The following is an 11,056-nucleotide window of genomic DNA, read 5'->3' as shown; positions in this document are numbered from 1 at the left end:
AAATTAAAATAAATTAAAAAAAAATGTAAGTTAGCGCATTGGAATTAAATTTACTCAAACTTTGTTATTTTAAATTTAAAAAAAAAAGTTTGATTGGCCTATATTATATTTTTTTATTATTTAAAATAATATTAATTTGCATAATGAAATTGCATAGCAAGATCAATGTGAAAAAAAAAATTATAAAATTAGAAAATAGGATAAGTACATTATCATTATAAAATTTTTATTTTCATTATGTTGATATCTTGCAATTTTATGCCATATTGCTCAATACAAATAATTTTAAAACCTATTTAATATATTATTTAATATATTTAAGAATTATTTTTATTTTTAAAATTATAGATGATATTATATATGTTATAAATACATTGTAGATTAAAGTATAAATATAAATTTAATCGTATATTTTTAATTAATTCATATTAATTATATAATTAATACTCTAAAGTAATCATTTTTTTTTCTTTTATTCCTTTTCATATCTTCCTCTCATTTTTATTATTTTAAAAATCCAAAACATAATAACTTAAATTAATATTGAGATAAACATATCTTTTCACATAAATATATGCAAAAATATAATTAGACTTTTTTATAATTTTATGGTTAATGTTAACAACTTAAATAAGATTGACTAATAAATTAAAAATAGAAAATATGTTCACGAACATGAGGATATTAACAAATTTAAATTAATTTACATTTAAACTAGATAAACCTATGAAAATTAAGATCTCACATAATTACATGTAAAATATATTTTTATATGTAAAAGTAATATTAATCATCCCAAATATTATAAGATGTATCAATATTAAATATATATAAAAAAAAAATAATCTATCTTGGTCTATATAAAGATAGTTGAATTTACAAGGATATTGGTTTCATTTGATATTAGCAATAACAACAAAATTCTAGTGATCACATTCACATGCAACTACTCTCATAAAAATGATACTTATGACATAAAAAAGCACAAAAAATTTAAAGACTTATAAATAAATTTTACCTATTGGAGAATAGTAAAAAAATCACATTATAAGTCAAAATTAATTAAACTTGAGTCTTATTGCATAAAAATAAAATATATAAATGTAAAAGCAATTCATTACTAATTTTTAAACAAAAAAATAGCCACAAATTTGTAACAATTAAAATGATTGGCATTGAACATATTAGAACTTTGTATCTATTGATATAAATACAAATATGTTATTTAATTAAATAGTTGATTTTTCATAATAGTTTTATAATTATGTTAAATAGTTATTTTTTAATAGTAATTTTATAATTTAATAAGTTTGTAAATATTTAGAATAATTACAAAAATAAATTAGTATAAGTGAAATTAAGTATTTAATATCTTTTATTTGTAATAAATTAATAATTTTAATCTATCAATATTCTTTATATGATTAAGAATATAGAATTATAATGGTATTTTAATTATAAGTGCAATTACTATTAAAATTTTAATTTATATTAATTATAATAATATTAAAAATTGATATTATTTATAAATTTAACGACGAATAAGTTATTATAAAAAATTATTAGTGACAAATTTATATAAAATAATTTTTCCCTTATAAAAGTATTAGTGACAAATAAGTTAGTAATCACCTAAAATAAGGTAAGCACCTTAGTGCTTCTATATTCAGTAACTTATAAGTCCGTAACTTTGTGTTGACTTGTTCTAGAGCAATATGCACTTTTTTCTCAAGCAAGTGGATGTTGCATCTTGTTAACTTATTAAGTGATTTAACAGAAGTAGAGATACTCTAAGTTCATTTGGTGTAGTTCTTACTAGAGAAACGCTATGAACTGGTATCTGGTGGAACAGAAAACCATTTAGTCCTGGTCAATTTGAGAAACAAGGTATAGGGCAATAAGTTTTCTCCAGTTTATCTGATTTAGCTTGCGAGCCTTTTAGACTGAATTTGTCTTAGAACTGTGCTCGCATGTTCTCACTTTTGATAATATCCCAAAGAATGAGTTTCTATATATAGCTTGGATATTTCCACTAAGGTTGTTAGTGATTGGGATTTGGGAATATTATGAAAAATGTTATCGCGGGAGCTTATTACTTTGATACATAAATTTTCTTATGCGAGTTGTTCAACAAGGACTCAAGTAAATCAAGAAATTTCAACTCTGTTGCTCACTCGAATCTTGTTGTGTCAGATTTAATTGAGAACTCCAAAGCTAATTTATGGCTGAAAATTTTCGTAAAATTTAGGATGTACTGGGGGTCAATATTTTCTTTTGGAAATTTTGTTCAACAGGGAATTGATAGATCAAGAGTTGAGAAGGTTTTGGAATCAATTCATATTGCAGCTAATAAAAACACTGTTCGTGGTGATGTATCTGCCATTTGCCTGGTGGGATTCACATGGGTAAGGTCTTCCTTCTTTGTTCATCTCTCACCTGCTTATTGTTGTTTAGGTATTTCAACTTTCTCATAACTCCTCATTTTTTTTCTTGTTCTTTAGGAACACCGACTCTCACATCTAGGGGTTTTGTAGAGCAAGATTTTGTGAAAGTAGCTTAGTTCTTTGATGCAGCTGTGAAGTTGGCATTGAAGATCAAGGCAGATACTAAAGGTCCTTTTCTATCCACTCTCAATTTTTATTTCAGGATTTTACATGTTCTAGTAATAGCATGTTGTCCACAACGTAGTTGCCAATAATTGTACTAAAAACTAACATTCTGTTACTATGTATTTAGGAACAAAGTTGAAGGATTTTGTAGCAACTATAAAGTCTAATGCTAACATTCAATCTGAGATCGAGAAGCAATGCCACGAGGTTGAGGAATGTGCAAAGCAATTTCCAACAAAGGCTAAAGATTTAACATTGCAAGGTATTTCTTTTGCTGTGACCACTTAGACTGCATTTCTCCGGATAGTCATTTGTTTGTTGGATGAAGGCAATTTATATCACTGAATTGGTCTGTCTTTGGAATTGACTGAAGCTACCATGAGCTTCAAAAGACCAATCCTTATCGCCACGTAAGCCTATAAAATAAAAAAGTGTGAGGTCAGTGGCCTTTAGGCCAATAGCTCCAACACTCAAGTCAGAAGATTATAGATTGAAAATGAGAAATAAGAGAATAATTCAGTAATGATTTAAATAGTATTCACGTACCTGATTCCTGGTTACTCTTAATATTTATAGGCTTTAAGGAAAAATTTTTGTTGCCTCAATCTTGGAAATTAGATTGACATCCTATGATTGTCTCCTAAAAATCTAGCTTGATTTATGATTGACGTTACTATTGCTCATAATAAGTTTTACTCGGCTTTTTTGCTGAGTGATAACATTGCTCCCTTATCCAACTTGTTGCTACCCAGTCTAGGCTTAGACCAAACTATCTTTGGTTTGGCTTGGGACTGCTTAGTTTAGTAGGTTGAGCAGCCTCTCATTTGGTTTTGACTCTATGAACAAGCATTGACACTTTGACAGCCACGTTAGATATTTTGTTCCAAGCACTAACTATTTTACTCAGTCTTGGGCGAGTAGTATCAATTGACATACATCATGTATTGACATGTCTAAAGACATCAAACATATTTATATTCTAGAAAGAGTAGAAATTCATGAGAGAGAGAGAGAGAGAGAGAGAGAGAGAGAGAGAGAGAGAGAGGGAGAGATAACTCAGCAATTATACAAGTAAGTGGAGAGGGAAATAATCTGTTATTGATTTTTAAAAAATATTTATACATGGATATTACTAAAGTTTGTTAACCAAACTTCCCATAAATTAAGGAAGTTTATCATCCAAATTAAAGCCGCAAAATAAGCTTCACCGTTACTTTATAACCACTCCACCTAATACAAGATTTGGTGAATAACAAAAATGCAGCAAAATATCTAAACATCCTCTAGCAATATAATTTCAAGAAGCAACATCATTTTCATTAGTAAAACTAGTCAAAAAGAAGTCCAACAATAATACTTGCATCAACTTCAATAAAATAGAGAGAGCAGCAGCTTCAGCACTCCTCCTTAATACAAGTGTTGGAGCACATACCATGCCAAAACCTAAGGAATTCAAACCTTAACTTTTGCAATGCTTTGGTGAAAATATGAACTGTTTGATCTTCAAAATTTTAGTGGACAATCAAAACTTAATTTTCTTTCTCTGCCTCTCAAATTGTAGGATATTTGATCTTTATATGTTTGGTTTTGCAATGGAAGATTGGATTCTTTACCATAGCAACTACTGATTTGCTATCACGAAGTATCTCAATTGGACCATTTTGATGAAAATTCAGATCAGCTAAAATCTTCCTCGACCAAATCACTTGTTTAATAGTAGCAAATGTTGCAACATACTCTGCCTTAGTAGTTGATTGAGCAACCAAAGCTTACTTTCTCATTCCCCAGCAAATGACAATAGAACCAATTAAAAAACAAAGACCAGTTGTACTCTTCATATCTTTTAGTGAACCACCCCAATCACTGTTAGAGAAATGAAACAACTTCACATTGGTGGACCTCCTATAAAACAAACCAAAGCCAACAGTCCCTTGCACATAGCTCATAACTCATTTGGCAGCTACAAGATGGTTCTCAGTTGGTGAATTCATGAACCTCAACAATAAACTGGTAGCAAACATAATATTTGGCCTGGTGAGCAAAGAACCAATCATGCTTATGTACATCGAAGCATCAACAAGTTGAGTACCATCTTCCTTATGCAACTTAACTCCATGAACTGCAGGTGTGCTCATATATTTGCATCTACTGAGATCAAATTTTTTTAAAAGCTCCCAAGCATATTTCTTTTGTGAAATAAAAATGCCTTGCACATCTTGAATAATTTCTATCCCGAGAAAATAACACATTAAACCAAGATCATTCATTTCAAAAACTTGTTGTAACTTCAATCTAAAATATCAAATTAATTGCAAATTATTGCCTATGATAAGCAGATCATCAACAGACATGGAAATAATAAGTATATCACTTCCATTACGTTTTGCATATAGGGTTGCTTCATTTAAACTGTGTTTGAACCTCAAATTCAATAGATAACCATCGATCTTGGCATACTAGGCTTTTGGTGCCTTTTTTAAACCATAAAGTGCCTTCTTCAATAGACACACACAATCACTTCTATTAGTGAAGCCTTTAGGCTACTAAATATACACTTCCTCCATTAAAGAACCATTCAAGAAAGCTGATTTTACATCTAATTGAAAGACTTCTCAACCTTCACTTGTTGCTAAAGCAATAATCAATCTGATAGTGTCAAAACGTGCAACTGGTGTGAAAGTTTTATTGAAATTGATCCTTTGCTACTGAGCATAGCCTTTGGCAACATATCTTGCTTTGTGCTTGTTGATGGAGTTATCAGAATTCAATTTTAGTATGAAAACCCACTTAATTCCTATTAATGTTTGCTTGCTGGTCTAGGAACTAAAATCCAAGTGTCATTTTTCATAATCATCCTTAACTCCCTCTCTATGGCAACTTTTCATTAAGGGATTTTCAAGGCTTCATCCACCTGAGTTGGTTCAAGTGAGATAACATTACATCTATTGTAAATTTCCTCTAGTGATTTGGTTCCTCTAACTGCATGATCATCTTCATCAGATTCATCATCATCTGTAACTAAAAGATCATACTCTTGTTGAAATTAGTCTTGATTAAGGACTAGTTGAGAATTTCCTGGCTCTATTTTATTCCAATCCCACTTACCATTCTCATCAAATTTGATACTCCTGCTAACATACACTTGCTTGGTGACAAGATTCAAAATTATATAAGCTTTGGATTCATAGCTATAACCAGTTAAAATTCCTTTCTCAGCTCGTTGATCCAACTTGCCCCTTTTTACTTAAGGAATGAAGGAATAACATATGTTGCCAAAAACCTTGAGGTGGGCAACTGAAGGTTTGACTCCAAACCAAGCTTTGAAAGGAGTTTTCTCATCAATAACTTTGGTTGGAAGCTAATTTTATAGATATGCAGCAGTATTCACCACTTTTGCCCAAAGGATTTTTGGTAAATTTTTCTCAAATAAAAGATATCTTGCCATATTCATCATTGATCGATTCTTCCTTTCACTCACACCATTTTGTTGAGATGTGTAAGCTATTCTCAACTAATGGTGAATGCCAGCTTCTTGTAGATATTGTTTAAATTGATTGGAAGTAAATTCGGTCCTAGTATCAGACCTTAGAGTCTTGATCAGGGAACCACATTGGTTCTCTACCATTGACTTAAATTTCAAAAACATATTAAACACTTCATATTTAAATTGGAGGAAATAAACCCAGCAAAGTCTAGTGTAATCATTGATGAACAACAGAAAATACTTATTACCATTGTAAGAGGAGACATTCATAGGACCACACACATCAGTGTGGATTAATTCAAGTTTTGTAGAAAATCTCCATGCTTGATCAACAGGTAATGGTGTCTGGCTGAGTTTGACTAATTGATAGGCTTCACAAATGCTTGTATTTTCAATTATAGATGGCAAACCAGTAACCAAGCTCTTAGATTAGCATAATCTCAGTAATTTGAGATTGGTGTGGCCAAATCTCTTATGCTATAAATCAGATTCCTCTCTAAGACTCAAGCAAGATTCTACTTCAGTATTCTTAAAGTTTAGTGGAAAGCTTTTTTAATGCATTTCAAGAATGAACAACTTTATACCAAAAAGATCAATAGTTTTACAAGTTTGATCCTTAAATACAACATATAATTCTTATCTAACAATTGACCAATAGAAAACAGGTTTTGATTTAATTCAAGAACATAAAGGACTTTAGAAATAACATTTGTACCTGCAGGAGTTTGCATAGTCACATCTCCCTTGCTTTTAACATCAACATGCCTTCCATCCCAAAGTCTGACTTTTAAGAAGTAATTTTAATCTAAACTAAACTTTTCAAGTTTGCTGTCATATGGTGTGTGCAACCACTATCAACAAGCCAAAATTCCTCTCCTTCAATTGAAGTATTGCATTCTTTAATCTCTATAGTAGCAAACATCTTCTTTCTTGAATTTGAGGATTTTCAATAGCTTGTGCAAAGTGAGCTTGCGTTTGTGATTCTAGTTTGTTGAAAAAAACTTCTCAATGTGACCAAATTGCCTATGATATTACACTAAGCTTCAGGTCTTAACTAGCAATAATTCTCAATATGGTTGATCTTTTTACAATGTGGACAAAGTGGAAATCTATCCTTCCTCCCCTTTTTCTTGAAATTTTTCTTATTCATCCCCTTTCTGTTGGTTTGTCGACTTTTTGAACCTCCTTCTTGCCTTTTTATTTTCTAAGTTGCTACAAGAGCTTTCTCTCCAGCACTTTTTTCTTCTCTAAATGCTCTTCTCTGCTCAATAGCTTGTAGAGCATATGAAAGCTCAATTAAAGAGATCTGAGACATGTCCCAACTATCTTCAAGAGAAGAAAGTTTTACTTTATATTTTTTAGGGATAGTCAGTGTTACCTTCTCCACAATCCTCTTCTCTTCTAACTGTTCTCCTAACAACCTAATTTTGGTTTATTATCTTCATAATTTTGTCAACATAATCCTTCACCTTCTCAATGTCCTTCATCCTCAATAGCTAAAACTCTTTTCTTAAATTAAACACTTGCATCTGCCTTATTTTGTTAAATCCTTGAAACTTTATCTTCAACTTCTCCCAAGCTTCATGTGCTGTCTCACATGCCATGATCCTGGTGAAGATAGGATCTATAACAGCAACATTAACATAAGATAGGGCATTTGGAGCTTTACCAACTTCTTCTTCATGTTGCCTTATCTGATTCAAAGTTGGATTCTGTCATAGTGGAGGAAGTGCTCTATTGTCCTCTACATACTGCCATAGTCCAAGACCTTTCAAGTAGGCTCTCATTTTCACGGCCCATACATGGTAATTTTCACCATTGAAGTGAGGTGGACATAGAGAAGTACTATAGGAACTCATTGACAATGAAGCACTCAAATAAGAACTATGTGTTTTGTGGTTAGTTTAGTGGTTTTCTCATTGGTTTTATTTTAAGCACTTAGACAATCCCTTAAGATCAAGAGTTCTCTGATACCATTTGCTAGAGAAAGACCAGAAATTCATAAGGAGAGGGAGAGATAACTCAGTAATTATATATGGAAGTGGAGAGGGAAATCACCTGTTACTAATTTTTGAAAAATATATAATAAAGTTTATTGACCAAACTCCCATAAATTAAGGAAGTTTATCATCCAAACTAAAGCCCCAAAATAAGTTTCACCATTACTTTACAACCACTCCACCTAATACAAGATTTGGTGAATAAAAAAATGCAATAAAATATCTAGACATCCTCTAGCAATATAATTTCAAACAGTAACATCATTTTCATCAGTAAAACTAGTCAAAAAGAAATTCAGCAACAACACTTGCATTAACTTTAATAAAATAGAGACAACAGCAGCTTCAACAAACATTCACCATATATGCATTGAAATGTATCTTAATCAACATTTCCTTGAATTCTTTATGTAAATGTCACACCCTACCCCTCTGTAAGGCATAACATGATCCCGTAGTATACCTAATGAATTACCAACTTCGTCTACTGATAGCCCATTAAATACACTACAAGGGATTTTAAAACTTTTCTTACTTCTTTTCCACAGTGGTGAGCACTATTTATAGGTGTTAAAAAAAAAACTTTCTTTTGAACTGAAGTGAAACAGCTAACACATTTGAATTATTAGTAATTTCTATAAAAATTTTGGCGAAGTGCTATCTGTATTTTGAAAAAAACAGTTCTTCAAAAACCTGTAAAAAGCACTTCAAATATATTTCCCAATCTCAACTCCAACATTTAAACAACACAAGTCCACAATAATTTTTCAGTATTTTCAAAGGCTGAGATAAAAGAAATATAACACAATATTTACAAACTAAAATAATTTACAATTTATTTTACAACTTCAATGTACAATTTTAATTTACAACTGCTCAAAACCAAGAACGCTATATACATATAGTGAACATACATTACAATATAAAATGCAAAATAGGGTATACTCAATATACCCGATGATCTCTCAGTGTAGTACTAGCAGCCTAGTCTACTGCTCTGTCAGTCTGTCTACCTGCGACAGTAATAAAAAGCTATCACTGAGTAAAATTTACTCAGTGGTGCACAATAATAATTTGAAATGCAATACATAAATCTTTTATTGACAATTCACAAATCAAATAGTTCACAATTCCATTTCACAATTTACAAAGTTCATATAACATAAATTTGATCAAATAACTGAATAATACAGTTTTGCCCATCAATAATACCATTTGATCAAATAACTGAATAATACAGTTTTGCTAATCAATAACACAATTTGATCAAATAACTAAATAATGCCATTTTGCAAATCAATAACACAATTTAAATGCTGCACAATTACATTTCACAAATTATCAAAGCTCATTATAGAAAAATTTTGGGTCAAATAATTTAATAAATACAGTGTTGCCAATCCTTACACAACTTAAGCCATGACACAAAATTTTCGATCAATGCCGTGTTGTACACCACGACAAAGCAATCTACAACACTACTAATCGAAATCAATGAGGGAGGTGGCTAGCTAGCTAATGAGTACTCATCCGATCTACAACCTCAACTGGTAAACCAGAGAGGGAAGAAAATAATCACACTCACCCCTGACTGATAAGTCAAAGAGGGAGGAATATAATCACACTCACCCCATAAATGGAGGAGAAACATAGTAACAGTGTCATGCCAAGTGTGAATCAAAACAATTCCAAATCACAATATTTAAATATTTCATACAAACCACAAATCATATTTATCTCAAAATTTCCATTTGCAAAGTAGGCAACACAATAATTTCCAAATAAAATTCTCAAAGCCAAAATAATTAAAAATTATTCATAACTCATTTCTCCAAATAAATTTTCTAGTAAAAGCAGTGAATATAAAAAGTATTGTGCACAGACACAATTTAAAACTATAATGTTTAAATAAATTTTTAAGTATAAAATAAGAAATCAAAATTATTGTGCACAAACACAATTTAAAACAATAACATACAAATAATCATAGTTTATTTCAATTGAAAAATTCAAAAAAAATAACTATTGTGCACAAACACAATTTAAAACAATAACATACAAATAATCATAATTTATTTCAATTGAAAAATTTAAAAGAAATAACTATTGTGCACAAACCTCTGATAACTGTCTCTTGGCTCTGACTCAGTGTTTACTTCCCTTTCCCTGAGTCTTTGCTAACTGAGAAACACAATTTGAAGTGTTTCAGTACTTGTTTAAATTGTCTCTAACGATAATGCTTAATAATTAATTTATTGAGTTCTATTATTTTCTTAGTCAACCTAAGATGTCGACCCTCGATGCATTCTAGGTGAATTAGGTTTTAATGTTACCAATATGTCATATTTGTAGCCTTTTAAGGTTGGTACATGTTACCCAATTTATTTCCATGTATATTGCGTTTTATTGCAATTTGCCGGATCCCGGTATACTAATTTGACCTAGCCGGATGATCTAGTTTTCTCGGTTTTCGGGTTTCGGTCAAAACTACAAACTTGTAGATCTATATCTTATTGCACGCGGGGCAAAATTTCAGGTCATTCTGAGTTTACTAGACCAAATTATGGTCATTTTACTATTGCTAGTCAGAATGTACCAAAATTGGTCACTTTAAGTCATTTTAGGTCAATTTTAGTTCGGCCAGTTTTTGGACCCGAACTTGTGCAAGCTATTTGACTTACTTATGGTTATTTCTGGACTTCGGTGTCTTCATAAGACTTTTAGATATAGGTCTTAACTATTCATGGTAAAAATTTTAGGTCAATTGGACCTGTTTTGAGTGAGTTATGGCCAAAAAAACTAACTGCTGCCCAAATGGTCAATTTTCAGGCCTTAATTGCACTAATCTGGATTTGGTCATTTTTCAAGTTACCTTACAAGCAGAATTTTGGTAAGCTTCCTTAATGAAAGTTGGCACATTTTGTGCCTAGTTTTACCTCCAATTGGTTTCATGCTAATTGGAG

General features: G+C 30.9%; 1 long non-coding RNA gene across 1 annotated transcript; it reads left to right on the top strand.

Annotated features, from left to right (window-relative positions):
* The first annotated feature begins 1,769 nt into the window (after positions 1–1,769).
* Positions 1,770–2,872, top strand: LOC131170520 (uncharacterized). The gene is made up of 4 exons (XR_009141276.1): positions 1,770–1,887; positions 2,295–2,405; positions 2,502–2,612; positions 2,737–2,872. It is a non-coding gene; the product is annotated as an uncharacterized LOC131170520 (long non-coding RNA).
* Positions 2,873–11,056: the final 8,184 nt, after the last annotated feature.

The sequence above is a fragment of the Hevea brasiliensis genome, chromosome 2 (assembly GCF_030052815.1).
Source record: "Hevea brasiliensis isolate MT/VB/25A 57/8 chromosome 2, ASM3005281v1, whole genome shotgun sequence".
NCBI classification, from domain to species: domain Eukaryota; kingdom Viridiplantae; phylum Streptophyta; class Magnoliopsida; order Malpighiales; family Euphorbiaceae; genus Hevea; species Hevea brasiliensis.
Note: the sequence above shows the minus strand (reverse complement) of the source record. Positions and strands in the feature narration are given on the sequence as shown.